Here is a 27,161-nt window from a genome sequence, read left to right as displayed (position 1 = left end):
TCATTAGACTTCATCAAAACTAAGAACATCAAAATTAACAACAGGGAAAAATTCTTATTAAGTTGTTAAGATCTGCATTTCTTTATATGGAAATTATACCTCAATTAAGAAAAAGGTCTGTTGTAAAAAGGAAAAAAAATTCACTGTGCATCAGAGCAAATGTTCACAGAAGGAAAATAATAATCAAATGGTAGTTACTATTATATGCAAAGTATCACATCATAAATTTCCAACACATATCTGCTAACAACTTCTCTTACAAGCCTTTCACTGAAACTGAGATATATTTGAAAGTGAAGAAATTCTGTCAAAATAATTTTCTTTCATCTCTAAGAAGGATAAATAATGTAATGCAAAGCATAATTTTAAATGATTCTATTGAATAAGACCTTGTTGGTAACCCAAAAGCTTTAAGGAAATAATTTGTATTGATCTTACATCCAGCTCAGTGTTAAAGGCCAGCATTTAAATGTGAATCTGTAGGGACTTCCCTGGCGGTCCAGTGGCTAAGACTCTCTGCTCCCAGTTCAGGGGGCACAGGTTCAATTCCTGGTGGTAGAACTAAGATGTCACACAGTGTGGTTAAAAAAAAAAATGTGGGACTTCCCTGATGGCGCAGTGGTTAAGGATCTGCCTGCCAAAGCAGGGGACATGGGTTCGATCCCTGGTCCGGGAAGATCCCACATGCCGCAGAGCAACTAAGCCTGTGCGCCACAACTGTTGAGCCCGTGTCCTGCAGCTACTGAAGCCCGTGCGCCTGGAGCCCGTGCTCCACAACAAGAGAAGCCACCAAGATAAGGAGCCCGTGCACCACAATGAAGAGTAGCCCCCTGCACGCCGCAGCTAGAGAAAGCCCGTGTGCAGCAACGAGGACCCAACGCAGCCAGTAAATAAATAAATTAATTAAAAAAAAAAAATGTGACTGTGCCCACTAAAAGCTGCTGAATCTTAATTTGATGTTCTAAAATATTGAACAGCATCAACTGCAGTAAATTCTCATGCCCTTTTTTTTCTTTCCTTAATCAAGCTATTATAATCTTGCCATGTAGACATACATACAGAAAATTAACTATTTAAATTGGAAGCAGTTGAAATTCTTCTCTTCCTCTCAATGGAGTTTCATCAAATAGTCTGAGGAGTGTGTTGGCCTCAATTATCAGCAAAAAAGCAGATTAAAAAACTTAATTTGGATACAAAAGGCCTTTAATAAAGTTTCTGTTCTAAATTTTAAAAATATGTAACACTAGTGTTTCTTACATCCTGTGCTTTTTACAGTTGTGGGGCAAAACCCTCTTTGCTGTAGGATTATTTAAGACCCTGCTTGTAGCTGATGGCATCACACAGAGCTTCTGGAAAATCTGTAGCATTTAGTTTCATATTTCTTCCCATACAATTTTGAATTTTCTCTCATTATATTTCAGATCGAGACTTTCAACAACAAAATGTTCAGTTATGAAAACTCTAAAGCAGTGATTCTTCCCTATTTGATATTTGTTAAAAATATATTAATATTACAGACTAAAATTTTTCCTTTATTGTTGACAAGTAAGATTTTAATTAAAAATTCAGCATGTAGGTTGCTAAAGTTATGTTTGGGTTTCTTTGTGTTTTAAGTTTTTTAAAATTGTTTTTTGAAATCACGAATTGAAAAACAGTCCAAGGTACAAAGATTTTTCTTACAGCTCTGTTGATGTACAATTGACATATATTCAGTGGTAAATGACACATATTTAAGGTGTACTGTGTGGTCTGTTTTTGACATAAATACATATGCATGGAAACCATCACCAAAGCATGTTCATCACTTTTGAAAGTTTCTTAAAAGTTTCCTTCTGCCCCCCTGTAATCCTCCCTTTTTCCTTCCTCCCACCCCTTCTGGTGCTTTTTCTCACTATACATTAGTTTGAATTCCCAAGAATTTAAATAAGTGAGATTATCCAACATGTGTTCTTTTTTTAATCTTTTTTCACTCAGCATAATTATTTTCAGATTCATCCACATTGTGTGTATCAGGAGTTTGTTCTTTTTTATAGCTGAGTAGTATTCTGTGGTCTCCTTATCACACCATTTGTTTATCCATTCACCTATGCTGGACATTTGGGTTGTTTCCGATTTGGGACTATTACAAAGGAAGCTGCTATGAACATTTGTGTACAAGGCTTTGTGTGGACATATGCTTTTATTTATCTTGGGCCATTATCTAGGAGTAGAATAGCCAGGTCATGTGGTAAGTGTATGTTGTAACTGTTTAATAAACGGAAACCATTTTCTAAAGCTGTACCATTTCCACTTCCCCCAGCAGCGACTCCACACCCTTGCCAGCACTTAGTATGATCAGCCTTTTTAACTGTAGCCACTGTAGTAGGAGTATGCAATAGCACCTCCTACAGTCTTAGTCAGCGCAGAAGTTTTGATATCAACAAGTATCTTAAGATTTGGGCGAAGGCATCAGTATTTTTATGGCTCTGCCAGTGGTTGACAATAAAACTGGATAAAACATATCATCTCTTTTAATAGAGGAAAGACTTTAAGTATTGGTTTTATAGCTTGCATTTTCACACCTTTTACATTGACAGCCCTAAACCACTTTTCACCAAATTTGGTCTTTCACACAGAAGCCGACTGCTAGTAGCTGCCATTTGCCACCACTGTGTGAGGGGAAATGGGGTGGGAGAAGAGGTTTGTCAGGTCTTGCTAGGGTTAACACTGAGTGAGCAGAAACTGGATTTTAAAAATGTAATATTCTCTAACAAACAGAAACAGACTCACAGATACAGAGACCAAACAAGTGGTTGCCAGTGGGGAGAGGGAAGGGGGGAGAGGCAGTATACCAGTGGAGTTAAGAAATACAAACTATTTTATGTATAAAATAAATAAGCTACAGGGATATACTGTACAGCACAGGGGATATGGCCACTATTTTACAATAACTTTAAATGGAATATAAACTTTAAAAATTGTGAAATTTTTGTCAATCTGAAACTTATATTGTACATCAACTATACCTCAATAAAAATACATAAATAAGCCAAATGAATATATTGTACAGCACAGGGAATACAGCCAATATTTTATAATAAATTTAAAATGGAGTATAATCTATAAAAATGTTGAATCATTTTGTTGTACACCTGAAACTAATATAATACTGTAAATCAACTATACTTCAATTTTTTTAAACTAAAATCACAAAAATTTAACATTCTCAAAATGTACAAAGAACTTGCAACACAACAATAATACAACAAAGCCAAATAAAAATGGAGAAGGTGAAAAAAAGTGTGCAGCGTGATGACTACAGTTAATAATACTGGATTATATATTTGCAAGTGACTAATATAGTAGATCTTAAAAGTTCTCACCACAGGAAAAAAAATTTGTAACTATGTGTCTGTGTCCAGGTGGTGATGTATGTTAACTAGACTTATTCTGGTGATCATTTCACAACATGTACATATGTTGTACACTGGAAACTAATAAATGTTATATGTCAATTATATATCAATAATTTTTTTTCCCACACTGCACAGCTTGTAGGATCTTAGTTCCCCGACCAGGGATGGAACCCAGTCCTCCCACAGTGGAAGTGAGGAGTCCTGTCCACTGGACCACCAGGGTATTCCCTACATCAATAAATTTTTGAAAAAAGAAATTAGTGGAGTAAAACACAGCATCAGTGAGCTTGGTACCAAATCTAATTATTTTCTGGTTTGGATTTGTTGTGGGAAATGTAACAATTGGTACTGACTTTTAAATAATTCTGAATCTATTTATTATTTGACCTCATTTAACAATGCATTTCCCGTGAAGTGTTAATTGAGAACAAAGTCAACGGGGGGGGGGGGGGGGGGGGCGGGCAGCTTTTCTTGTCTGTTTATTACAAATAGGACAAACGGAACTAGCCCGTAAAGGTATTAAATTGCTTGTAAAAATCTGAAATTCACTTCTTTCTTGACATGAACTAGAAAGTCTAAACATCAGTTTAGTCAACTAAGGTGGCATGTTCTGCTGGTGTGTTTTAAAAAAGAGCAAAAAAAAAAATGGGCAAAAGAATTAGACAAATGCCTCACTAAAAGAGATATACAGATTGTAATTAAGTGTATGAATAGATGCTCAGTATAATTTGTCATTGGGGAAATGCAAATTAAAACAACGAGATACCACTATATACCTGTGAGAAAGGCTAAAATCCAAAAACATGACCACACCAATTGCTGGCAAGGATGCAGAGCTGCTAATAGGAGCTCTCATTTACTGTTGATGAGAACACAAAATGGTACAGCCACTTTGGAAGACAGTTGAGCAGTTTCAGACAAAGCTAAACATAGTCTAATCATACAACCCAGCAATCAGGCTCCAAGGAATTTACCCAACTGATCTGAAATATTATGTCCACAAAAAATTCTGCATGTGAATGTTAATAGCAGCATTATTCATAATGGCCAGAAACTGGCAGCAACCAAGATGTCTTTGGTGAGTGGACACACAAACTGCAGTATATCTACCCAATACAGTACTATTCAGCAATAAAAAAAAAAAAATTAGCTGTGAAACCACACAAAGCCATGAATGAATCTTCAGTGCTAAGTGAATGAAGTCAATCTGAAAAGGCTACATACGGTATGATTCCATCTACATAACATTCTGGAAAAGGTAAAACTTTAGAGATGGCAAAAAAAAAATGCTTTTTAAAGGTAAATATTCAGTCTGTCTTCTAGATGAATGTGAGGTTTTTTTGTTTTCTTATATATAATCTCTCTACCTACCCATCCACCCACCCATCCCCACATGCACAAACATTCTGAATGCTGGAATCATATCTATCTTAATGTTTGCCAGTATTCCAACAAAATCATAGCTGCTCTTCAACAAAAATGTTAATCAAATACTACCCACTATAGAGACTAATTACCAAATTTTTACTGATTTGCATTTACCATCAAAAGCAAATTATAACTTGTTAATTGGATATTAGCAAACATATTAGTTACTATCCAGGAGATAATATACCGCATGACCTCACTTCCAGAGCCAGAGCTAATCAGGATGGGAGAAAGACACCTAATCAAATGTGGCCAATCAGATTCTCCATCCTAGGAATTTGAAAGTGAAATATAGGGACTGTCTTCGGTCCCAGTTGATGTTTGAGATGGGACATGAGGTCAGTCTGCACTGGGTAGCTGAAGTGGATGCCTAAGGCTCAACATCACCTCTGCAGGAGTGGTAACGGCTCATAGCTGAGTCCCTCTCCAGAAACTGCCTTTGACCAAAGGGAGACACTTTGTCTAAGGGTATGCCCTCCTCCCCAAGGACAGCCAGCATCCAATGGCTAGTCAGTGTGGAGAGTCCTAAAGGCCTGCCTCCCTTGCCTACATTTCTCTGCAGAATTAGCTAAGGCCTCTGTTACCAATATGCCAGATTAACAGAATGATGGGGGAAAAAGCCACATCATCACCTCAATTGATGCAGAAAAAGCACTTGCTAAAATTCAACATCCTATTGTGATTAAAACTCTTAAGAAATTAGGAATAGAAACCCACAGCAAACATCACTAATCATTAGAGAAATGCAAATTAAAACTACAATGTGATACCACCTCATACCTATTAATATAGCTACTAGAAAGGAAGAGGATGTGGAGAAATTGGAACACCTGTGCACTGTTGCTGGGAATGTAAAATTGTACAGCCACGGTGGATAACAGCATGACAGTTCCTCAAAAATTAAAAACAGAATTACCATATGATCCAGCAATTCCACTTCTGGATATATACCCAAAATGATTAAAAGCAGGGATTCAAAGAGATATTTGTACACCATATTCATGGCAGCTTTATTCACAAAAGCCAAAATGTGGACGTAAACCAAGTGTCCATGTATGAAAGAATGGATACGCAAAATGTGTATATACAAGCAACGGAATATTATTCAGTAAAAGGAAGGAAATTCTGATTTATGCTACAACATGGACGAAGCTTAAGGACAACACGCAAGTGAAATAAGCCAGTTTCAAAAAGACAAACACGGTATGATTCTATTTATGTGAGACGCTTAGTCAAAATCATAGAGACAGAGAGCAGAAAGGTGGTTCCCAGGGGCTGGAGGAGGGCCGACTGGGGAGTTAGTATTCAGCAGGGACAGAGTTTGGGGTTTGCCAGATGAAAAGAGCTACAGAGGTGGATGGTGGTGATGGTCACGCAACATTATGAATGTATTTAATGCTACCCAACTGTACACTTAAAAAACGGTTAAGATGATACGTTTTCCATTATGTATCTTTACCACAATTTTTAAAAATTGAAAAGGAAAACGAGATGGAGAGACTTCCTAGTGGTCTCTGGTTCTTAATGTAGTCTCTGAAGAGATCCAGCTATACTTCCTGACTTCAATGAGCTGTCAGAGCTTTTCTGCAAGAACCTCTCCTTTGTGCCTTTGAATGGATTTTGTACCTTATAAATCAATCCCCATTTGTTTCACACTTTCAGCCAGTGATACTAGGTAGCAATACCTGCTTTTAAGAGAGGCAAGTTCTGGGGAGACACAGTGTACTCATATGTATCTCAGTATTTCACAGATGTTAATGCTTATTAACCTAACACTGGGCTCCCATGGGCATAGCCTCTGTGCAGCCTCAATGCAAAGAAACCAACAGCTGCATTTAATTTTAAACCAAGCCCACAATTCTTAAAACCTCCTTCTTCCCTTTCTTCTCACTCTCTTCCTCTCTCATACCCTGCAATGTCCCCAAACATCCTTCTCCTTGCTTTCCTCTCAGCTCCCCACCAAAACGTCTCTTCCAAGCCTTCTCAGTCTCTCTCTTCTTCCCCGCCCCATCCTTCTCCTCCCAGGGCTATTCTTCCATCCCTTCCTTTCTGGTTCTCCTCCCACGGACTATCTGGGGTGGGGGGTGGGGGGCGGGGTGGAGCAGGAAGGGCTTGGCTAATGGAGGGGAACAAAAGCCAGAGGGAGAGTTTTGTTAACAGGGAAGAGGAAAAATATACACTATATTCAAAACATGTAATTAGTAATAGCATGCTAATTACATAGACATATTAAAATAGAAGTCATGAACAGAGTTATTTTTTATTACCAATTTATATTTTATAAAGTAAAGCACAGGAGCTTTACGAGGTCAGAAACATGAGAAGCAGAGGTACCCAAGATGGTATCTTGAGAATCTCTTGTTGTGAACAAGCCCAAACTGAGAGGCTCACACAGCTATTGACCATTATTCCTCACGGATCTGTAGGTTGATTCAACTCAGCTGGGTAGTTCTTCACCCCTGGTCGCTCGTGTAGCTGCATTTAGATAAGAGCTGGGGGCAGAGTCCAAAATGGTGCCTTCACCTCATGTCTGATGCCTCAGTGTTCCTCCTTGTGGCCTCTCTCACCTCATGGCGGAAAAAGCCAGTTAAGTGTTGTCCACCACCATTTCTGCTGCCTTCTATTGGTCAGACCAGTCACAGAGCCTGCCTGGATTCAAGGGGGATGGAAAGAAATGGATTCCAGGCTCTTCATGGGGAAGTGAGAGATGGTTGTGGCCATCTTTGGAAGTCTGCTGCAGATGGCATAAAAGTTAGATATTTATATCAGAAACAAATATTCTGTACTATGAAGAGTGAGCCAAATAAAATAAATGGGCAAAACTTTACAAAATGCTAAACCAAAAGGAGAAAAATCCTTCCCCACTCAAAAAACAAACAAAACAAAAAACAAAACAAAAACACCCAAGTAGCAGAATTCTTACTTCAAGTCAACCCAGGTCCCTTGCAAAAAAATGAAAGTACTCTTTAGCCAGGAGGAAATGGGCCAAAATACATGTCAGACTTGGTGGATGTACCAAAAGACTGAGGTTCTAAGAAACACCATTAAAATCCAATTTGATTAAGTAAACTGAGTTCCCCTGCATTCTCTAGCCACTAGCCACCCTCTGCAGAGATATTCCAGGGAGTCCCTACCCAAAGAGTGTACCACGTGGAGAATCTTCTCCCATGTCATTGTTCCAGGATATTCGGTTCTTCCTTGCCTGTGATTCAGTCAGCCACCTCCCAAACTCGTTGATGGCCACTCCTGTGTCTTGAAGCTATTTCTGGAGCGTTCCTCTACCTGGGGCTTCAACTCTGCAGACTTTCCACTGCAGCTTTCTAAGGGAAAGTAGTTTATTCTCTCACACTCCATGTACCTTAAGTTCCGAAAGTGGGTTTGCTGTTCTCTGTGCACTCCATTGCTACCTGCAGACATTTTAGTGGCTCAGCTTTTTATTCAAAACAAAAAGCAACTAAGAAGCCCACATGCTGCAACTAAAGATCCCGCGTGCTAAGACCCAGTGCAGCCAAATGAACAAATACATATTAAAACAAACCCTTTCTCCAGCTCCCTGTATCTATGACTTGTTAACCCCCTGTCTCACCCCCAGCAGATGACCCTACTTCTTTTCTTACTTTACAAAAAAAACAGAGGCTTGAGATATTATTTTACACAATCTCATTGCTTTTAGGATAAGAAAACAATCCTGGACATTGTCCACGTGGTCCTACATGGCTTGTCTCTGCTGACCTTTCTCCATCTAGCCTTGCCTCATACCAGAGCTCCCAGGACACCAGTCCCACTGGTTTACAGTTGATGTCGAATCCCTTCTGCCACTCTCCCACCCCCACCCCAGCCCATCAGCAAATGCTGTTGGTTCTGGTTTCATAAGATACCCCGACTCCAAACTCTTCTCACCATCCCCATGGTTAGAATCCTAACCAAAGCCACCAGCATCCTTCATGTGGACTGTTGCCACAGCCTCCCGAATATTCTCTTACTGCTCTTCCTTTCGTGCTGTCCACCTGATTTTCCAATCATGAGCCAGAACGACGGCACAGAGCAGAAATCAAATCACTTGCTAAAAACCTTCCCAGAGCTCCCCATTGCAATCAGAATAAAACCCAAACTCCTCCAGGCTGAGCCCCAGGCCCTGCTTGGTCTGGTGCCCGCCTACTTCCTGGTCCCCATCCTCTACCACTGCCCTCCTCTTTCACCACAGTCCAGTTACACTGGCCTTTCTAACCTATATTCCTGTCTCAAGACCTTTTCTCACTCTTCCTTCTCTAGGAATGCTTTTCCAAGTCTCTGAATAGCTGCCCCTTTTCACTGTTTTGCAAAGAGATGTTCCCTGACCTTTCCCAAGAAAGTCATTCTGCTGCTTGACTTGACTTTTTACATCATACTATGACTCTGTTCAGAACCTCCCGATGGTTTCCCATCACTCAGACCAGAATAATCCCTTCCTTGCTGTTTTTCCAACTGGTCAAGTGCCCCCCTAACTCAGGGCCTTCAAAAGTGCCCTTCCTTTTGCCTGGAATATTCTCACCCACAAATCCACATGGATTAATCTCTCATGCATTTAGGTCTGACTCAAGTGTCACTTAGCTAGATCTTCCTTGATGGCCCGAATTAATACAGCAACTCCATCCCCACTCCAACCACTCTCCTTCCCCTTTTAATTTCTGTCAAAATGCTTACATGACGACGTGTTAAATATTAATTTGTATATCGTCTGTTTTCTCCCAACTAGAATGTACCTTCCATGAGAGCAGGAATTGCCTTCGTCATGACTGTTTTCATTGTTCTTAGAAGGGCAGGTGCTAAATCCTTTCTCATTAAGTATTTAATGGCTGAACTTTGTGAAATTACCCAATGAATGTATGGGTCTACTTTATGCCATTAGGTCTCCCGCACCTTCCCCACATATAAGTTCTTGAAGACCCAGCTGCAGAAGGGAAGAAGAGATGAATTCAATCACATTTCCAAATATAACTGATTTTAACTGCTGTGTTTTCAGATCTCACCCACTTTCTGTCTGGAGACTCCACTCCCGACAGTTACCGGGTTATTTCCACTTAGTCCTTTGCGATTACAAATCGTGTGGCCAGGAGTGCCCTGGTGCATACGCCTTACTTCTTTTGCATCACTGTACCTCTCCGTTTGCATCACATATCTGTAACACATTCTTAGAAGTGGGATCGCTGGGTCAAAGGGTCACTGCAGATGTAAATTAAATCTCTGTTGCCCAATCCCCGTCCACAGGGTTCGGACTATTTTGGCCACAGCCTCCCCCGCCGAGTGTCGTTAACCCGACAGTTGAGAAACCGCCCCTGCGGAGCGCGCCCTTCCCCGCCCGGGCTCCAGCCGAGACCGCCTCACCCGGCCCGGGGCCTCCCCTGCGGCCCGCGTGTCCCCTGCGCGCGGCCGGGAAGCCAGGCCTTGCACAACTGGCCCGAAAGAGGAAGCCCAGAAAGGGCTGAAGTCAACACTTAGGAAGCCCGTTGCAAAAGAAATCGGCTTCTCGGGCTTCTGTGGACCCGCCATCCGGCCCCCAGCCCCTTAGCCACGGATCTACCGCGGCGACAACCAAGGGGACGTTCCCGAGAGAGGAGGGCCCGCGGCGGAGGTAGGGGGGGGCTGAGAGGAAGGCGCAACTTTTCCCAGAATTAAAACCAAGCTATTTTCTTCCGGGGGGTGGGGGAGGGTGGGGGGTGGGGGAGTGGGGGCTGGGGTGGGGGGCATAAGACGAAGGCGGCACAGACCCGTGGAGTCGGAGACAGCAGCCCCCGGCTTCAGGCGTCCTTCACGTCCGTGGCTGCGTCCCCAGCCAGGCGGCCTCCTCGCACCTCCATGCGGAGCCGCGCGCCGAGCGCCCCACGTCTGCGCGCTGCGTGGGAAGGGCCGGACCCACACCACTTCCTCCCGGGGCCGCCGACCCGAGCCGGGGCGCAGCCCAGTGCCCCGCGCCGCCCTCCCGGCCGCCCGCCCGCCCCGCCGCCGCCCCGCGCGCGCCGGTCCCCGCCGCCGAGTCTCCGCCGCCGCGGCCCCGCGCAGCCGTCAAGGTAAGCGGCGCCCGCCGGCCCTGCCCCGGGGCCCCCCCCGGGAGCCGCCCCGGCACCCGCCGGGCTGGCAGCCGACCGGCGGGCCGGCCCGTGGGAGCCGAGGCCCGACCCGGCTCGCGGCGCCGGCCGGGTGAACGCGCGGCCCCCGCTGGGCCCTCGAGGGCGGCGGGTCCCCGGGGTCCCCTCCGGCGACCCCTGCCCTTGAGCCAGCCCCGCGGGGGGCTGGGGCTGGGGCTCGCCTTCCCCGCGTTGGGTTTCGGCAGCTTTGACTGATTTCCTGCCGAGGGCAGACGGGGGAAGCGGTGCGCACCCTCGGCCGGCCGGCGGGTCCGGGAGCCCCAGCCTGCCGGCATTGGGGGGGGCATCTCGGGGCGCTGTGCGTTGAGGGCAAGTCGTGTGAGAATTTGCGAGCGACAGTCGCACGTCTGGCGCGCCTTACTTTCCTCTTTGAAGACTTTCAGACGGCCGTTTCTTCTCTTTAAAAACAACTTTTCCCCCGAATTATTGGTCTTTCCGTTTTAAGATAAGAGAGGAAAGATTTGCACACCTGGCACCGGTGTTGTAATTCGGCTTGGAATGAATATCCAGAGCGCCCTTTGAGAGCAAGAAGGAAAGTAAACAGGGTGTCATCATATCCAGGGGGACCTCGGGGCAAGGGTCCGCCTGAAGACCTTCCCCGGGGCACCTCTTATTTTCCTCCTGGGAAGGTGTTTCTTCTCGTTCAGACCATTGTGGAAAGTTAAACGTGTTTGTTTGTTTGTTTCCTAGTGCCACTCACGGCAAGGTGGTTCAGAAATATGGTTAACGTGATCATTATAGAAAGAAATGGAGTATCAGAGGAAGTAACATAAAGAAAGAAGTCATGAGTTTATTACTCCTCAGGTGTGGATTAAATAAAGGCAAGAATGCTAGCTACTACTAATTTTAAAGTCTAGCCCTCTGAAAGGAGGTTTCAGAACCTGTGTCCCGTTGAATAAACCTCCAGTAGCAATTTTCCCTCTGGCCTCACTGAAATACTGGGACGACACATGGGCAGCCTTAACAGTAAGGCTGGCTAGCAAAACTAACAGAGGATCTACTAAGAAACTTCTGTAATGTCTTCCGGGTGGTGTTTCCTGTGTGCTCAGTGTGTTGTGAAAGGTCTAAAAAATTTCATGTCATCTTCAGACTATTAGTACTTAGTAACTTTCACATTATTACTAATATTTGTGTCTTTTCTGGGTAATTTGGGAGAGTTGGGCTCTGTTCCATATCTGCTTTTAATTAGAAAAGTGACGTTGATTAAGTTGCTTTGATCTCTCTGTACCTGAGATATCAGTAAAGATTATTGGCCTGCCTTCTGTCGTTAAAATAGCAGTTGAGGAATTGCCGTAGTTCTTTGAATTTGTGCTGTCTGGAATGCTGACAAAGTTAGACTTGCTGGTCACTAACAACAACAACAGAAAAAAAATGGAGAAAATGATCATGTTAACAGGTGTTGTTAGATTTTGAAATATTTTGGGGCCTTTTGTTTATGAGAAGTTTCTCTTAAAACATTCAGTTACTGGCCTGTATATAAGTTGGCAAATTTCTATTCTTTTGAAAAACTTCAGTAGGGAGTTGATGTGCCTTAGCTGGGGCAGGTCCATGTTAGATTTCAAAATTCTTCACGTGTTACTTCTCAAGAAATATAACTTTGTTATATGGATTACTTTATGATTTACTTTAAGTCTTAAGCACAATACTTACTGGGTTATGCAGTGTCCGTTAAATCTTTTGTATTTTCATATCCTGCCAATGGATACCAATCACCCACCATTTTTGCCTTTTTTCAAGAACAAATGAAAAGTTCTAGATATTTTCATATTACTATTGGAATGAACTCCTTGTCAAATGCATTGCCGTAATTGTCTGCATTTGATATGCCACTTTGAATTTCTTCAAACCATCCCACTTTCAAAAAGCATGACTATTTTCATTTATTTCTACTCCCCTTCAATTTTATTTTAATTATTTTTATACCCAATACCTTTTAGTGAGTGTAGAATCTTATAATAAATTGTTTGTGTTTCATAGTCTATCACACCAACATAGTTACAGTTGCACCATATCCCTACCACCTGGCCAAATTCCTGGCACCATAGTTGGGACTCAAATAACATTTACTAAATGTGCAGATATATCAGTTCCGCTTCTGGATTGTACCATCAATATGTCTTAAGCCCCGGAGACCCACCTGGCCCCGTCAGTACCACCCCTGAGGCTGGAGTAGGTCGAGATGTAGCACCACTCCAAGGCACCACCCCTTCTCAGCACATACTCCAGAGCTTGGAGTCATGACTCCGTTTCCGGACATGTCCTGAACATCATCTATGCACTTGAATCACTAAGAGTCATATTAGAAGAGCTGTTGTCTTTCTTCTCTGGCCACTCAGTGCCTCTTTATCACCAAATGGTAATCGTAAATAATAACTATGTTTATTTAGCTTATATTTTGTACCAGACCCTGTGTAACTAACTTAGATGTGTTGTTTCATTAAGCCTTGCATCCTGGGCTTATGCTATCGTTATCCCATTTTATCGTTGAGGAAATGAAAGCACCAAGAGGTTAAGAAGCTTACTCAGGGAGTGAGGGGCAGAGCTGACCTTTGAACTGAGCCAGTAGGACTCCAGCACTTGAAGTGCTGTACCAAGGACACAGGCTCAAATGGTGAAAAAACATGAGGGCTTTCCTCAGGGAAGCTCTGGTTTAATAGGGGAGACATAAATGGGTGGTTACGACTCCACATGTGACCAAGGGCATGTGCCGTGGGAGCACCCATTGGATTCCTGCACCACCCTGGGGTCAGGGAAGATGAAATGAAGGTAGGTGAGCAGAGAACGTGCCTTATTATAATGAGAAGACAAGCTTTAATCGCTTGTGAAGTTATTATCTTTATATATGTCTTTTGAAAAAATAATCTGCTTTAGCAGCAATCATGGGATTTCATTTTTATGTTTATTATATTACAATCCCGCTTGATAGTGGACTACATTGATTAAATCAATGAAGTAAGGAGTAGCTTTTTTCCTACGAATATTTCTGCTGGGGATCCTTCTGATTTGATCTCATATCACAGACTTACCAGTGAGATGGCTGTGGCCTGGGAGAGGGGATAAATGTGAAATCACACAGCAGTTATGTGTCCACAAACTGGCTGGAAGATTTATGTCCATAGATCTATAGCATATCAAACTGGAGGGAAAATGAAGAGTGGTAGTAGAAGAAGCAAACACTAGACTAGATTTATTTTTTCCTTCCTTTTTCACTATGAATTATTTCATACATGCAAGGGATGGTGTAAGATATATACGTGAATTACAGCAAGTAATAATAAAGCCAACACCTGCATACCTGTCACCTAGCTTAAGAAGTGAAACATTACCAATACATCTTCTGACTTCCTCCCAATAATATTGCCCTTTTTTCTTGATAGAGGTAATCATTATTCTGAATGTACTGATTTTTAAAAAAGCATTTGGAAAACACGTACATGCATTTGCAAAGATGTCAAACTGGGAATTAGAGTGCGTCAGTACTTGGGAAACTGAAGTTAGAATCTCCACTGACTCGATGCGTGGTCATGAATAGAGTGTTCTATTGAGTAAAGGCAACTTAAATTTAAATAGCAGAAAAATGAAGTGGACTGCAAATGGTAAAGAGTAATTCATTACTATGGAAGTAGTGGTATCTTAGTCATTAATGAAGTGACCAAGATTCATCAGGGGATAATAACTTTTAAGTGTAATAAAGCATATGTAACTTAGGAACTGCAAATTTCCATATTACTTAGATTTCCACTTTAAATACAATTCAGTCTTTCAAAAAAATATTTGCCAAGCACTATTCTAGGTGAACAGAAAAGACAATGATCTCTGCATGTGTGGACCTTATAGTCCAATGGGGAGATATAGACAATTATCAGAAAGCATAATAAGTAAGTAAATGATACAGCTATCAGTGAGTGAAAAGTCCTGCTTAAAAAGGCAAAGTTGAACGAAGGAAAAGTGCAGTATTAAATAAGATGGTCAGGCTTAGCCTTATTGAGAAGGTAAGATCTGAGCAAAGGTTTGAAGGACTTAACTAACTGAGGGAACAGTGTTCTGAGCAAAGGGAACAGCCAGTGCCAAGGCTGTAAGATGGAGGTAAGCCTGGTGTGTTCAAGGAATAAGAAGCCCGTGTGGCCTAGAGGTAAGTAAGCAGGGAGAGAATAACAGGAGATGTGGTTGGAGAGGTTAAGAGGAGGGTGAAGAGGTGGCAGACCAAGTAAGGTCTTGTAAGCCATTGTGAAAACATTGGCTTTTACACTGAGTTAAATTGAGGGGACGTTACAGGATTCTGAGAAGAGGAGTAACGTGATCTGACTCTCATGTAACAGGCTCACTCCGACTGCTTGAGAAAAAGCTGGAGCCTATTAGGAAGCTTTGGGAATCGGCATATATTTTAAAGGTAGAGCCAACAGGATTTCCTGGCAAAATGGATGTGGGGTGTGAGAGAAAGAGGAACCAAAGGTGACTGTAAAGTTTTTGACCCAAACAATGGGAAGGATGGAATTATCATCAGCCAACATGGGAAGTTTAGAGTGAAGCCATCAGAAGTTGAGTTTGGGACGTGGATCCTAAGTGTCAACTGGTAATAACTGTGTGCTTATTACATGTAAGGCTAAGGTCATTTAGCCTAAGTCCCTGTTTGGGAAGACACTGTTATTCTCATTGTACACATTAGAAATGAGAGATTAGAGAGTTTTAAGAATTTTACCCCAGATTACAGTTTAAGAAATGGGACGTAAACCAGATCTTGGGGATTCTAATGCTTTAACTCTTCTTTCAAAACTTGCTGAAAGTGGGACTTCCCCAGAGGTCCAGTGGTTAAGACTCTCCCTTCCAATGCAGGAGACGGTGTGCGGCCAAAAACTAAAACAAACAGGGGTGTGGCCAAAAGCTAAAACAAACAAACAAACAAACAGAAGTCTTGCTGAAGGGGACTTACTAGGTGGCGCAGTGGTTAAGAATCCGCCTGCCAATGGAGGGGACACGGGTTTGAGCAACTGTTGAGCCCGTGTGCTGCAACTACTGAAGCCCATGTACCTAGAGCAAGAGAAGCCACTGCAATGAGAAGGCCACGGATCACAATGAAGAGTAGCCCCCGCTCGCTGCAACTAGAGAAAGCCCGTGTGCAGCAACGAAGACCCAATGCAGCCAATAAATAAATGAATAAATAAAATTTTTAAAAAACATAAGACCAGATTCAGAAGAGAGAGACGCTTCCTTGTTGCACAGCTGGATTTCAAATGGATGCGAGTGTTAGAGCAGGGCTAAAGGTTCACTAGTAGCTGTTGAAGAATGGTAGATGACACTGTTACGACTTTTGGAAAGCTGAAAGTGAATTTTAGGAAGTGGCTACTGAGATAGAGGTAACTGACATTTCGTTTGTTTTGGTTATAATAGATGTCGGGGCAGTGTAATTATGAAATAGTAGCTCTTAGTAGAATGCTACTGACATCACTGTCTACATCATGGTCCATGAAATAGACTATTTTTTTTTCCACAGGCAAAAGTCCATTTTTTGATTAAGTACATTATTATGATTTCATCTCCAAAAGAATGAACAAATTAGGTGGCAGAAAAAATACCACAAAATCTTTTTCAGGTGATCTGCAGAATGGTCTCAATTCAGTGACTGATTAAATGAATCTGACTAAGGCTACTGTATTTATAGTATTAACGAGCTCTTTCATCTGTGCTGATAACATAAAATTCATAGTTGATAGTTCAGTGAACTGATGAGGTTTGGGATATAGTATTTGTTTATTTTGTTTTGTTTTTAGGGGAATGACTTCCTTCTGATGAAATTCCATAAATGATATGGCTTAGCAAATCGAGACTGTTCCTCAGCACATCAAGCCTATTTATTAACTAATGCAGTGCATTAAATTTCCCCCATTGTGGGACTTCCCTGGCAGTCCAGTGGTTAAGGCTCTGCGTTTCTACTGCAGGGGGCACGGGTTCGGTCCCTGGTCAGGGAACTAAGATCCTGTGTGCCGCGAGGCATGGCTGAAAATAAATAAATTTAAAAAAATAAAATTAAAATTAAAGCAAACAGTGCAGTATATTAAAAAAAAAATCCCCTGTTGTACTCAGCAAACAGACATGAAGTGGCTTGGGCCAGGAACGTGGGTGGCCCAGCGCAATGCTGTGAGCACGTGGCTCCTGAGACCACCGTAGGAGAGAAGAGCTGGGAGCTCACTGCACTGACCCTCAGAGCAGAGACGCATCCCTCAGTTGGAGACACAGAGGGAGCTTCCATGCTTACACAAGCACTCGAGTTGAATGAAACTCTGCTCAATGTACTGTCACTGAAACTTTTTTTTCCAGTTGCATCACGTTATCTCCTGAGGGCCAAATGTACCAGAGTAGAAGGTGTAAAACAATAAGATATGGCGCTGAACCTCCAGAAGCTTCTGGTCTAGTGGGAGACACAGGCCTGCAGATAAACACATTCCCGTGTGTGATGTGTGTAAGATGGTGACGGGAGTGATTCTAGGGAAGTGACCAAGAGGCACTTTGAAGGAGAAGGGTATTTCCAGGAGGCCCAGTGGAGGAAAGCCACCCCAGGCGCCACGTGTGTGAAATTGTTCAGCAGTGCTCGAGCATACAGTGCAGTGGGAAAGGAAATGAGGAGATTCTGATTTAACTCCTAGTGAGTAATATTCAGATTGCATTCGTATGGTACAGTACCACAATCTACTTATCTTTGAGTCAAACACTTAGGCACTTGTAATAACAGAACTGTTCTACTCTAGACCAGCCCTGTCCAATACAAACGTAATGCAAGCCACATTGATAACTTTTTATTTTATTTTATTTTTATTTTATTATTTTTGGCCACGCTGCACAGCATGCAGGATCTTAGTTCCCCAACCAGGGATCGAACCCGCGCCCCCTGCAGTGAGAGCATGGAGTCTTAACCACTGGACCACCAGGCAAGTCCCCACATAGATAACTTTACATTTTCAAGAAGCCATACTAGGAACAGTAAAAGAGAAACAAGGGGTGTTAATTTTAGTAATCTATTTTATTTAATATATATATATACCCAAATGGTCATTTAGTGAATTAATATAAATTATACTAAATTGCATTACAGTCATATTAAAATTGTGGATGAACTCTTTTACTCTTTCTTTTTTCATACTGTCTTCCAAATCCAGCTTGTTTTACACTTATGGCACATCTCAGTTCAGACTAGCCACAGTTCAAGTGCTCAGTGGCTACCTGTGGCTAGTGGCTACTGAATTGGATGGTGCAGCTCTAGGTAATTGCATAAATATTGTATCCTAACTACATGTTGACTGTTCAGCTGCATGGAGGGTATTAGATGCATTATGAAGTAAGCTAAAGGAAAAAAGACGGGCAAAGCATTTTCTATTACTGTGGGGTCTGTCCTTGGAACCAGATTTTAATGTATAATTAAACCTGCACCCAGAATGCTTTATTAGCCCTCTAGCAACAAAAACAAACAGCGTCAGATTGCCATTGCTTACTTTTGTTTGTATTCTCTCTCTTCCCCTCTGCCCGCGGCCACCCCGCCTCCGCAACCCCCATCCCTGCCCTTATTTTTTGGATTCTTTCTGAAAGTAACAGGGACTGAAAAAGAGTGGAAGTAAAAGGTAGAGCAGGATGCCCTAAACCCACATCCGGCAAAATGTGATCGGTTGCCCTAGGCAACGGTGGTTGTCAACTCTTCTTTTTTCTCTTTAGCTTCCACCTGCTAGCTCACAGGCATAACACACCCTCATCAACAGCAGCTCTCTTTGCAGTGGTCCTCAACTCCAAAAATACACCTCCTTTCAGGGCGGGAGGTAGTGCTAAAATTTGGATTGTGGAGTTGGAGGTGCCATGGGTACAGTTTGAAAAGCCTCAGGGAGATTCTGATGCAGTTACTCTCTTGTTCAGAAGGGTTAAGAATCTCTGTCCTAGGGACTTCCCTGGTGGTCCAGTGGTTAAGACTCTGTGCTTCTACCGCAGGGGGGAGCACAGGTTTGACCCCTGTGCAGGGAATTAAGATCCCACATGCCACACAGCGCATCCCAGACAAACAAGCAAGCAAACAAAAAACACACAACAACAACAAAAAACCTCTGTCCTAGAAACACCACTTACAGATGTCCTTCCCAGGAGCTTAGTCTTTTAAAAATGTGCCTGGCTACGGAAAAATGGCAGTCCAGGTACACAGAAATGCGACAGCCAGCAGCAGCCAGCAGTTACTTGGGACTTGGGAACGTGTATGTGGTGTGTGGATAAGTGACTGGCATTTATTTCCACTGGTGGCTTTAGAGGGAGATGTAGTAACAAAGATGATAATGTGATAATAATAATAGCTATATTAGTATCACTAATATCACTTTATATGTATCAGACACTATGCTAAGCACTTTACAGGCATCATCTCAGACCTATGACGTAGGGACTGTTTTCATTGCTATTTTACAAATGAGGAAACTAAACCAACAGAGACATTAAATCACTTGCCCAAGATCACCCAGCAGCTGAGTGTATTTAGTGAGTGGTGTGTGTCACGTGCTTGGATGAAAATACAAGATTCCCTGCGTAACCTCATTGTGTTGTGAAAGACACAAAATCAGTTGTATTCAAACTGGCCATATAGATAGTGTAACAGCAGCATTAGCAAAGTAGCTGCCAAATTCCTCCCCTTAATAATCACAGTCTGTGTCTTCAGAAGGCCACATGGCGTGATTGTGAACATGAGCTTTCGAGTTAGACCTGGGCACGGTCCAGTCCTCTGCTCACATGAGCTTGCACAAATTATTATTTCTCCAGGCCTGAGTTTTATAACCTATAAAATTAGAATAACGTCTCTACATCATAGGATTGCTTTGAGAATTAAATGAGATACTACAGGTGCCTGATCTGTAGCAATTTTTCCATGTTTATAACTCCTAGCATTCTTATTTTAAGGTAGGTGCTAATACATAGTGATATGAGCTATTAACATTGACTTCTAAGTATTGGGTTGGCCAAAAAGTTCATTTGGGTTTTTCCATAAGATGTTATAGAAAAACCCGAACAAACTTTTTGGCCAACCAAGTACCAGCTGTGGCACTGTGCTGGCTACTAGGAGAGTTAGGGTGTAAATTTTGCCCCTCTCAACATAGTTGAGAAGATTAAAAAAATGCACGTAGAGACAGATAAGCCATAAGGCAGCTTGTGAACTTCAAATTAGTGATCGTAACTCTGCTGCCACAGGATTTAGAGGAGGGTGGATCACCAGGATGCAGCCTCAAGCTTCCCATGGGTGGTGGGTGGGACCAATGTGAGTGGAGAAAATGGGGGAAACAGCACAGAGGTATTACAGACGACTGTCTGCACAGGGAAAGAGAAGTCACCTACTTTCAGCGTAAGCAGAGCTTTCGTAGGAGGAAGATGCTGATGGATTTGGAGAGCTATGTGGCGTGGATCATGGATAAACTCATCCCAGGAGATGTTTGCCCTGAACAGTTCTCCCTGCAAGCTGGGGAGATGCCTGGCTGACCTGTGCACACTGGGGACAGTGAGGGCCCTGGATTGGTCCTCAAGCATCTGCTCCTTGACTAGGAACACTGGCCGCCTTGCCACCCACTCCTTCGCCTTCTGCCTGCCTTCGATTGACGTGGACTTTGCACATTTGGTGTGTGTACCCTTTGAAAAGCCTGGTGACCTGGCCCTGGAGACTGCTAACCTTCCTCTGGGCTGCAGGACAGACCCTGATCACTCCTGAAAAAGGCCTCGGGGGGCCATTGCCCCTGGTTGATATTGACGGAGAAGGGCCTTGAATAACTCCCCCACAATTTGAAACTGCATCATCAAGGCATGAGAGAATAATTGCATTTTTCAAAAAAATATTTATCCAGTTATTTATTTATTTGGCTGTGCCAGGTCTTAGTTGCGGCACTCGGGATCTTCGTTCCCTCATGCGGGATCTTTAACTGTGGCATGCGAACTCTTAGTTGCAGCATGTGAGATCTAGTTCCCTGACCAGGGATTGAACCTGGGCCCCTGCATTGGGAGTGCAGAGTCTTCACCACTGCACTCCCAGTACGTGGACCACCAGGGAAGTCCCCAGTAATTCCTTTTTTTTTTTTAGATTTATTTATTTATTTATTGGCTTTGTTGGGTCTTCGTTGCTGCACGTGGGCTTTGTCTAGTTGCAGAGAGCAACGGCTACTCTTCGTTGTGGTGTGCAGGCTTCTCATTGTGGTGGCTTCTCTTGTTGCAGAGCATTGGCTCTAGGCGCTCAGGAGCTTCAGTAGTTGTGGCTCATGGGCTCTAGAGCACAGGGTCAGTAGCTGTGGTGCGCGGACTTAGTTACTCCGAGGCATGTGGGATCTTCCCAGACCAGGGATTGAACCCGTGTCCTCTGCATTGGCAGGTGGATTCTATTTTTTTTTCTTTTTTTCTTTCTTTCTTTCTCTCTCTCTCTCTCTCTCTTTCTTTCTTTCTTTCTTTTCTTTCTCTCTTTCTTCCTTTCTATTATTTTATTTTATTTTTTAAGCTCTTTATTGGAATATAATTGCTTTACATGCTTGTTCCAGCTTTTGAGGTACACCAAAGTGAATCAGATGTATTTATACATATATCCCCATATCCCCTCCCTCCCACGACGCCCTCCCACCCTCCCTGTCCTGGCCCTCTAAGGCATCACCCATCATGGAGTTGATCTCCCTTTGTTATACAGCAACTTCCTACTAGCTATCTGTTTTACATTTGGTATTGTATCTATGTCTATGCTACTCTCTCACTTCATCCCAGCTTCCCCTTCGCCCCCCACCCCCCCAACCCCGTGTCCTCCAGTCCATTCTCTGCATCTGCATCCTTATTCTTGCCCTGTCACTGGGTTCATCAGTACCAGTTTTTTAGATTCTGTATATATGAGTTAGCATACAATATTTGTTTTTCTCTTTCTGGCTTACTTCATTCTGTATGACAGTCTCTAGGTCTATCCACCTCATTACATATAGCTCCATTTCATTCCTTTTGATGGCTGAGTAATATTCCATTGTCTATATGTGCCACATCTTCTTTATCCATTCATCTGTTGATGGGCATTTAGGTTGCCTCCGTGTCCTGGCTATTGTAAATAGTGCTGCAGTGAACATTATGGTACATGTTTCTTTTTTGGATTATGGTTTTCTCTGGTATATGCCTAGGAGTGGAATTGCTGGGTCATATGGTAGTTCCATTTTTAGTTTTTTAAGGAATCTCCAAACTGTTTTCCATAGTGGCTGTACCAACTTACATTCCCACCAACAGTGCAGGAGAGTTCCCTTTTCTCCACACCTTCTCCAACATTTATTGTTTCTAGATGTTTTGATGATGGCCATTCTGACCAGCGTGAGGTCATACCTCATTGTGGTTTTGACTTGCATTTCTCTCATGATTAGTGATATTGAGCATCTTTTCATGTATTTGTTGGCCATCGGTATGTCTTCTTTGGAGAAATGTCTATTTAGGTCTTCCGCCCATTTGTCGATTGGGTTATTTGCTTCTTTGGTATTAAAGCTGCACGAGCTGCTTGTATATTTTGGAGATTCATCCTTTGTCTGTTGCTTCGTTGGCAAGTATTTTCTCCCATTCTGAGGGTTGTCTTCTTGTCTTGTTTATGGTTTCTTTCACTGTGCAAAAGTTTTTAAGTTTCATGAGGTCCCGTTTGTTTATTCTTGATTTTATTTCCATTATTCTCAGAGGTGAATCAAAAAAGATCTTGCTTTGATGTATGTCATAGAGTGTTCTGCACCACCAGGGAACCCCCAGTAATTCCATTTGTGACTGGTTATCTCTGCTGCAGAACTGCTGGGAGGATGTGCTGAATGGTGGAGGGCTTCAAAGTCTTCATCAAGAGGCAAATAAACGAAGGATGCCGAGAAAAACAATATATTGCTTAGCTGATCGAAATATAAATGCAAGTCATGAATTAAGTACTGTGAATATATCATCATTTAAAAAAAGTATTTGGGGATTTTCAGCTTAACTTTGTCAAGTTACATGGTAACTGTTATGTGAAATACATGTCAAATACATGCAGTTCTAGAAGTTGAATTTCCCTGTATTCCTGCTGATTCAGCTGTTTGGGGTTTTTGAGGTTGGTGGGGTGGGGGGATATTTGTTTTGTTTTGTTGGTGTCTGTGTGTTTTAACTGAAGAGTTAATTTCCATGCCAGGTTAACCAATGATCTTTCTATGGATGGATTTGATCTAAACTCATTTTGCTGGAATCCAGTTCTTTGTGGGAGCAATCATAAATTTATCCCAAATCCATTTGGATTGATTCTGGATTATAGTAGTATAGTTCTTACTGTTGCAGCTTTTTTTTCTGTGTATTGTTTTATCATAGTTTCTGGTTCATGGCTACATACATTTGCCCAAATGACTCCATGAGTATATTTTGATTGAATATGCAGAGAATTGTAAGTTTCACAGAAGGAGAAAGTGTTTTTTTTGGGGGGAGGGGGGGCTGGGTTTTTTTTGTTTGTTTTTAGCAATTTAAGTATAAAAAACACTCTATTCTCAATAGCATCTATTAAAAAATAAAGACTCATGCTGTACACAAAAACTAACTCAGAATGGATCACAAACCTAAATTTTAGTTAGAGCTAAAATTATAAAATTCCTTATAAGATAATATAAGGGCAAATTCGTTGCCACCTCTGCTTCAGAAAGGAAAGCTGTATCTTTATTCACGTTTATGAAATCTGGATATCTTGACTGTCTGACTAATACCTTTGTCAAGACAACCCCTTGGACAATAGGAAAGTGACTGGGGTGGAAGGTGCAGGAACCTAATGGATGATTTCTTGGAAATTTTACTGAGTTCTTGTCTGGAAAGGTCCATGAACACCTACCAAAGAAATTAACCAAGCACAGTATCCCATTTTTCTCTCAGTGTCCATATCAAAATGAACCTAAGTTATATGCTAATTTACCATCTCTCTTTTATACTAGGGCATCACCGGGCAGTTGCATTGGTGTTCAGCTGGTTCTCTGTGGGAATTATTGTGTCCTTCGGTGCATTCCCAATGCATCTGTGGAGAGGGATGCATTCCACGTCCCTCTACTTCGCCGCCATCTTTTTCCTCCAAGCTCACGTGTCTTTTTGAATTATGGTGTTCTCAGGGTATATGCCCAGTAGTGGGATTGCTGGGTCATATGGTTATTCTAGTTTTAGTTTTCTAAGGAACCGCCATACTGTTCTCCACAGTGGTTGTATCAATTTACATTCCTCCGGGCAGTTGCATTGATCTGAAGTAAGTTATTGGGGTAAAGTAGGTACAGAACAAAGACTGTAATATGCTCGCCGAAAAAATTATTCATATATATTTTATTTTATAGTTTAGATTCTGGTAAGATTATGAAGCACCAGATTCTTTGATGTTCTTGAATATATTTCTATGTTGTTATATGACAGTACTATGTATTTTATTCCTACACTATTACTGTTTTGCTTTAATTATTGCCATTGAGGAATTTCCTTTGAATTTGACTCTGGTTAAATTGTGTATGTGTGTGTAGCTTTTACTGTGGTTGTTTTCTAGATAACTTGAAAGTGTCCTTTTCAGATTTTCTTCTCTGATCCCTAAGTTGTTAGGAAAATGCTTTTTTCTTCAGGGTTTTTAAGTGTATTTAAAACTCGTGTTATTAATTTCTATTTTTATTATATTTTGGCTAGAAAATATAGCCTGTACAATTTCTCCTTTGGGGAATTTAGATTTTCTGACATATGACTAGTTTTCCATAAATGTCTTGTAAGCTAACCCGACTTTTTACTCAAATCCTCTGTATCTTTTTTTTCCCCATTAATCAATCAAATATAGAGAGGAAATTTGTTACCACTTCTGAGGTCATAATTTTTCAAGTCAAATCTTGAATATTATTTTCTGTGAAACATTGCTTTAGTCCTCAAAATAATTTGTAGAAATAAGAGAATATATTCTTGGCTGAAAAGTTTAATGATGACTCGGTTCTGAACCAAGACAAATAATGCTAAATTCTTAATTCCAGTTGTTGCCATCAGAGAAATAAAGAAAATAGTTGACTAATGACAAGAAAAACACTCCCTGGAAAGTTACTAAGCATAGTAACAAAAAATAAACAAACAAGATATCCTTTAAAAAACAGTCATCATAAAATTTGCCTATCAGAAACAACACATGAAGGATACATTTTAGTTTTAATTTAGGCTAAATTAAAGAATTGAAACTGAATTCTTTTCACTAAGCTTAAATTCTTTTCAGTAAGAATTTTTAGAATCTAGGCACGAAAGACAAGGGACTATTGCAGTGCACTTTCCACCTGAAATCATCCTCCTCAAATTGATTGCAGCAATGTTTAGGAGAAAAAAGTCACAATTGGGTGGGGTGGAGAAGAATCCCTTTTCTCCTTTTTGTGAGCAACCTTCAAAATAGAATTTAATAAAAAGACTACCTATGGAATGGGAGAAAATATTTGCAAACCATATATTGGATAAGGGGGTGATATCCAAAATATATGAGGAACCCATGCAACTCAATAACAAAAAAACAAGTAGTCCTATTTAAAAATGGGCAGAGGATCTGAACAGGCATTTTTCCAAAGAACACATACTGACAGCTATCTGATGCATGAAAAGATGCTCAACATCACTAATCATCAGGAAAATGCAAATCAAAACAGCAATGAGATTCCACCTCACAGCTATTAGAACAGCTTTCAGGAAAACAAGAGATAACACATGTTGGCAAAGATGTGGAGAAAAGGGAACCCTAGTTCCCTGTTGGTGGGAATGTAAATTGATGCAGCCACTGTGGAAAATAGTTTGGAAGTTCCTCAAAAAATCAAAAATAGAACTACCATATAACCCAGCAGTTCTACTTTTGGGTATATATATACAAAGGAAATGGAAATAGGATGTTTCCTAACCACTAGACCTCCAGGGAATTTCCTATGTATTTTTCTTAAATATGTTATTACGGTCTTCATAACCATTTTTAATGGTAACAACAACAACAAAAAACCACTGAGTGCATTACAATAATTAACTCTTCTCATCTTTGTTGAATATTTAGGTTGTTTTTAATTTTTAATAACGCTGCCATTTCATCTCCAGGCATATAGAGTTCTTTCATAGTTTTAAGATTTCCTTGTATTAAATTCCCAGAGGTTAAATTAACAAACCAAAGAGAATGAACATTTCCATGATATCTAGATATTTAATATATATTTGTTGATGAATGAATGGATATAAGGAGGAAGCTTCTTTAAAGCTCCTGGACTTTAGGTCACGCTTGGGAAGTACCTCACTGCTTGTGATGACCTGGAAACAGAATCCACTCTGGGTTGGACAGAGAGGAGGTATATGGCTGCCCAGAAAACTGGGAGATTCAGGGAGGTGCGTTTGATGTTAACAGTGAGGAATAGCAGTCAGGGGCCTTCCCTGGTGCTCCAGTGGCTGAGACTCGGCGCTCCCAATGCAGGGGGCCCAGGTTCAATCCCTGGTCAGGGAACTAGATCTCACGTGCCACAACTAAAGATCCTGCATGCCGCAGCTGAAAAAAAAAACAAAATCCCAAGCACCACAGCTAAGACCCAACACAGCCAAAAAAAAGAAAAAAAATTTTTTTTTTTTTTTTAAAGAGTAACACAGTCAGGAGAAATGCCCAGCTATACTTTCAGGACTGTTTTGGCAAAACCTTACTGCAGCCAAGACCCACTGCTGCATCTGAGGTGACAGGGAAAAAACAACTACCCACAGGAGATTCTGCTTCACCATCTGTCATTTTCACTTCGTGTTGCGCAGTCCCATCTAGCAGGTGTCACATCAGTGTGTCTACTTGACTGGGTCATAGGTAGAACCCTAGCTGCAAGGGAGCATGGGAAATGTCACTTTCAGATTTCCAGCTTCAGTATGATGGAAACACATCCTGCAAGGCACTTGAAGAGGGTGTTCAAAGGGCCAGTCAGTAGTATCTGCCACAAAATTATAAAGAAGGGAGGGAGGGAAGGAAGGAGGAAAGGAGGAAAAAAAACCCACCTTTTTTCTTCTCATAGTTTTACTATTATACTTAGATTCTTTTTTTTTTTTTTAATATTCCTTTATTTTTTTGTTTGTTTGGCTGCACCAGGTCTTAGTTGCGGCATGTGGGATCTCTAGTTGTGGCATGCGAGATCTAGTTCCCTGACCAGGGATCAAACCTGGACCCCCTGCACTGGGAGCACGGCAGTCTTAACTGCTGGACTACCAG

General features: G+C 41.8%; 1 protein-coding gene across 3 annotated transcripts in view; it reads left to right on the top strand.

Moving 5' to 3' along the window:
• The first annotated feature begins 10,256 nt into the window (after window positions 1-10,256).
• APBB1IP (amyloid beta precursor protein binding family B member 1 interacting protein) overlaps window positions 10,257-27,161 on the top strand; it is a 101,845-nt gene continuing 84,940 nt past the window's right edge. The window contains exon 1 of one of the 3 annotated variants that reach the window (XM_057733312.1): window positions 10,257-10,434. The gene's annotated coding sequence lies outside the window, so the exon portion shown is untranslated. Of the gene's footprint in view, window positions 10,435-10,794; window positions 10,871-27,161 lie in introns of those variants that run through there. The other 2 variants (XM_057733313.1, XM_057733311.1) reach the window with 2 other exon arrangements.

This window comes from Hippopotamus amphibius, chromosome 4, assembly GCF_030028045.1.
Source record: "Hippopotamus amphibius kiboko isolate mHipAmp2 chromosome 4, mHipAmp2.hap2, whole genome shotgun sequence".
Lineage (NCBI taxonomy): Eukaryota > Metazoa > Chordata > Mammalia > Artiodactyla > Hippopotamidae > Hippopotamus > Hippopotamus amphibius.
This window is presented reverse-complemented; position numbering and strand designations above follow the sequence as displayed.